The sequence below is a fragment of the Penaeus vannamei genome, chromosome 21, assembly GCF_042767895.1.
Source record: "Penaeus vannamei isolate JL-2024 chromosome 21, ASM4276789v1, whole genome shotgun sequence".
Taxonomy (NCBI): Eukaryota; Metazoa; Arthropoda; class Malacostraca; order Decapoda; family Penaeidae; genus Penaeus; species Penaeus vannamei.
In genome coordinates, this window is record NC_091569.1 from 6,544,159 (window position 1) to 6,549,158 (window position 5,000).

General features: G+C 39.6%; 1 protein-coding gene across 1 annotated transcript in view; it reads right to left on the reverse strand.

The window, feature by feature from the left end:
- The window catches only part of LOC113830333 (calcium-activated chloride channel regulator 1), a 265,515-nt gene that overhangs the window by 259,483 nt on the left and 1,032 nt on the right, over nucleotides 1–5,000 (reverse strand). The gene's annotated exons all lie outside the window — the stretch shown is intronic.

Below are 5,000 nucleotides of genomic sequence, written 5' to 3' on the forward strand. Positions count from 1 at the left end.
AATGGAGGAAAGATATATAAAGGCATGAAATGAGAAAGGAAATGAGGTAGGGGAAGAGAAGAAGAAGAGAAGAACAAACGTAAAAAAATAGAAGGAAATAGAACGGGGGGAATATATAAGGGAAAAGGGAAAGAGAACAAGCATACCCATGCTACACCTTTCAAGACCGCTATACCTAGGTGTTAACGGCCTCACTCATCACTAGATTTATCTAACACACATCTACACCTCCCCCCCCCCCTCCCGCTAGGTTAGGGTACTTCTGTACAACAAAACCTATCTAAAAAATGTTTTAAATAATTTATGCAGACAATATGTGTCCGAAAGATAACGCGCTTCCCCTGGTTATTTATTTTCTCGAACCGAAAAACAAAAGATTTTAAAGCATTTAACCCTACAACCACGTTTAAAAATGGTACTTGATCGCCTTTCGGTAAATAAAAAAGTATAAATGCTATAGACCTAATATCATTTCACATATACTACATCCTCGGTGTAAATAAGCTCCCAACATCTATATAATCTTTGCTTACAAACAATAAAAAAAAGACTTTGGTACACGTTATATTATTATTTACAACAAAATTATGGGCCTCGATGCTAATGGGCGTACGATATGAATGGGTTCGTAGTCTATTAACTTGTGAATGGGTAGTTTATGATACGGCTGCTACCAAGTCCTGCTAAGGGGTAGGTGATGAAAAAATTCGGAAAATATCTCAATTTTCGGAATATTTCGGAAAATATCTATATAACATCAATAGCACTAATAATGATAATAAAAGTAATCGCAATACTAATAACAATAACAATAACAATTTAATGATAACAATATCAATGATAATTAGAATAACAATAATAATGACAACAATAATGATAATAATAATAGCAATAGCAACATCAATAATCATAACAATCATGACAATAACAAGAACAATAACATGACAACAAAAACAAAAAAACTAAAAATAACCCAAGAAGAAAAATCACGAGATCGCTTACACAACAAAACTTTCCCACCGAAAAAATATATCACGAAAAAAAAGACGCGAATTGAAACATTTAGACACGTAATTCATCTTAAAAGTCATCGCCACCCCCCCTACCCCCCCCACCCCCTTCGCCTTCCGTAAGCTCTATATATCTTGACAAACAGACATTCTTTAGTGCTTTAGTGAACACCAGAGAGAGAGAGAGAGAGAGAGAGAGAGAGAGAGAGAGAGAGAGAGAGAGAGAGAGAGAGAGAGAGAAATATGATCCGTTTTCGGAGGGGGGAGGGGGGAGGGGGAGATAGGCTGAAAGTGAGCCGTGACAACATATTTCTGGAAAGTTGGATTTCTTGGGCTTTGTATTGCACTGATCGACCTTAGCTGTCTTGATATTGGAGGTAAGGTCCTCTCTCCTTCTGCTTCTCTCTCTCTTTCTTTTTCTGTTTTTTTCTCTTATTCTTATTCTTACTCTCTCTCTCTGTCTCTTTCTCTCCCTCTCTCCCTCCCTCCTTCACCCCTTCTCGCTCCCTCCCTCCTTCACCCCTTCTCGCTCCCTCCCTCCTTCACCCTCCCCCTCTCCCTCCCTCCCTCCCTCCCTCCTTCACCCCCCCCCCTCCCTCTCTCTCTGGACGAAACAAATGTGTACAATTTCTCTCTCTTTGACATGAATTATTTCCCCCCTTGGTTTTATTCTCCCTGATTTCGGCGAGTATGTATAATGGTCGACGTCGAGATCATTTCAGAAAAATTAATTCGTTTTTTTTTTTTTTTTTTTTTTTTTTGGGGGGGTGAGGTAGTTCGAATCTTTTTTTTTTTTTTTTTTTTTTTTTGGGGGGGGGGGGTGAGCGAGGGAGTTCGAATCTTTCTCCCTTTGTCGTGTTATTCTTGAAGAGAAGAGAAGAAGGAAGAAGAGGAAATGAAATAAACAGGAGGGGGAAAAGGAGAGAGAGAACGAAAGAAATAAAGAAATACTTGTACACGAATGTCCTTTCTCTCGCGGTGGCTGGGGGGGGCGGGAGGGGGGGGGAGGGTAAGTATGCAGAGCGTAATTTGCATGACAAACACACTATTGTCTCGCCACACATGCTAAAACAAGCAGACTGATCGCTGTTGCAAATTTCCAGACATGTGAATTGTTGCCAATTGCGAATGAATGTCAAAACTGAAAGACTATGAATGAGTGAGAGAAAGAGAAAGGGGGAGAAAAGAAAAGAAAACGAAAGAGAGAGAGAGAGAGAGAGAGAGAGAGAGAGAGAGAGAGAGAGAGAGAGAGAGAGAGAGAGAGAGAGAAAGAGAAAGAGAAAGAGAAAGAGAAAGAGAAAGAGAAAGAAAGAAAGAAAGCGAAAGAAAGAGAAAGAGAGAGAGAAAAAGAAACACACAAAATCAGAGAGACAAACAGAACGACAGACAAGAGACAGAGAGAAACAGTGACAACCAAACAAGTCAACAAAAGACAACAACAACAAAAAAACAGAGACAACACACCCAAACCAGAAAAGCCCCGATAATTCACCAACCGACAAACAAGGAACCCAAAAAAGTCGCCCCAACGCAGGTCCCACAACCGATAAACCGGCTCCTGTAGAACTAGACATGATATATCACCCATTGTTGATGCTTGAGAACTGGGTCGCCTTTCGTCTCCAGTTAACACGAGAGATGCAAAAACAATCTCCTTCTATTTTTATTTTTTGAGAGAGGAAGGGAAGGAGAGACGAAGGCAACAGTAAGAGTGAATGCAATAATTGCGATGATAGAGCAATAAAAAAAATAAAAAAAATTGAGAGAGGAGGGAAGGAGAGACGGAGGCAACAGTAATAGTGAATACAATAATTGCAATGATAGAGCAATAGATCTAAACAAAATTTGAGAGAGGAGGGAAGGAAAGAGTGAATGCAACAGTAAGAGCAAATACAATAAATGCGATAATTGAGCAATAAATGTCTTTATTTTCCCATCAAAGTTCGGACGGGGAGAGAATATAGGCTGAGGCAGATACTAATGACCAGTGTGATATGTTATGTTATATGTGTCGTAATACTTGCGCGGGAGATTTAAAGAGCATTGTTGCTGTGCTCTCGAGATGGTCCCTTTGTTCTTCGCATCGTGTTCTTTAAAAGACGTTCTTCTTGAACGCGCACACGTGACCAGCGTTTCAGGATTTGCGCAAGAATTTATTTATTTCATTCTTGGTGTGTATCTCTGTCTGTATGTATGTATGTAAGTATGTCTGTATTTCTCTCTGTCTCTCTCTGTCTCTTTGTATCTCTGTCTCTGTCTGTCTGTCTATCTGTCTGTCTGTCTGTCTCTCTCTCTCTCTCTCTCACTCACTCACTCTTTCTCTCTCTTCTATTTATCTATTTATTTGTATGTGTCTATCTATATACACCTTAAGATAATTAGGATGCCAATTGCAAAAAAAAAGCAATGAAGCCCCAAGTGCTAATAGTATAACAAAACAACAGAAACACACATCATTATGACAAAATAATAAAAACGGGAACTACTGATAAGCGAGAGATCGTGTGTGTGTGTGTGTGTGTGTGTGTGTGTGTGTGTGTGTGTGTGTGTGTGTGTGTGTGTGTGTGTGTGGGTGCGTGCGTGCGTGCGTGCGTGCGTGCGTGCGTGCGTGCGTGCGTGCGTCGTGCGCGCGTGCGTGCGTGCGTGCGTGCTTGTGTGTGTGTCTGAGTGGTAGTCAAAGCAATAATCAAAGCAATCTTTTCCCCGAATTAAACTAATGATAGGTATTTTGGGTGATTTTTATAGGCCTATATCATATACATAAGAGTCGATATTCCAAATTAATTAAGAAATAATGATAATAACCATAACAGTAATAAAAATGATGTTAATAATAATGAATATCAAAGTAATAATAATAATGATAATAACAATTAATTATAAACGTAATATGAGATAATGGTAAATGATAATAGAAATAGCAAAAGTAACATCAACAAAACTACTACTACTACTACTAATAATAATAACAATAAAATAATATCAGAACTAGTAATAACAACGATAACAATGACAACAATAATCATAATGAATTCATAACCATAACAATATTGATATCGAAAAAAAATACTGCCTGTGACAACAAAATCCCAATCCTCTAATTTTCTTGCTTTTCCGTCACTAAGTAAAGCAATATCCGATTTTAAGTATAATCTCGCTCGGGGGAAAGATAAAAGATAAAAAAAAGAAAAAATGGCAGCTCTGTCGTTGACACCTGTTGCTAAAAAAAAAAAAAAAAAATGTAGGTAATGTGTCCAATTCTCTCGCCTTTGAAATTGGGGACTTGGTTTAGATATGGTGTGTGTGTGTGTGTGTGTGTGTGTGTGTGTGTGTGTGTGTGTGTGTGTGTGTGTGTGTGTGTGTGTGTGTGTGTGTGCGTGTGTGTGTGAGTGTGTGTGTGCGTGTGTGTGCGTGTGTGTGCGTGTGTGTGTGCGTGTGTGCGTGTGCGTGTGCGTGTGCGTGTGCGTGTGCGTGTGCGTGTGCGTGAATGTGTCTGCGTGTGCGTGTGCGTGAGGTGAGTGTGTGTCTGTGTATGTGTGGTGTATGTTTGTGATTCTGCAATTATGTATCTATTTCTGCCTGTCTGTGCGTGTGCTTGTACCCGTAAATATACGCATGTACGAGCCTGTATGAACGCATATTCATAACGCTCAGAGCAATCAAATCCAATTAATGATTCCCGATTCAACACGATTATCAATTTCCCCCCAAACTTTAATCTCCCCCCCCCCCGGTGCATACATTTAAATCCCTGAGCATCGTCATGAGCATCAAAAGCTATTTAATTAATCAGTACTTTAATCAATCGGTATTTGTCAGTGTTGGAACAAGAAAAAAAAAATTTGTCCCCGCGTTTCCTAATTCGGTTCGTAGACACACATGGAAACGCGCAAGTTGAATTGTATTTATGAATCTATTGACGTTTGATGTTGCTCCGTGTGTGTGTGTGTGTGTGTGTGTGAAGTGCGTGCGTGCGTGTGTGTGTGTGTG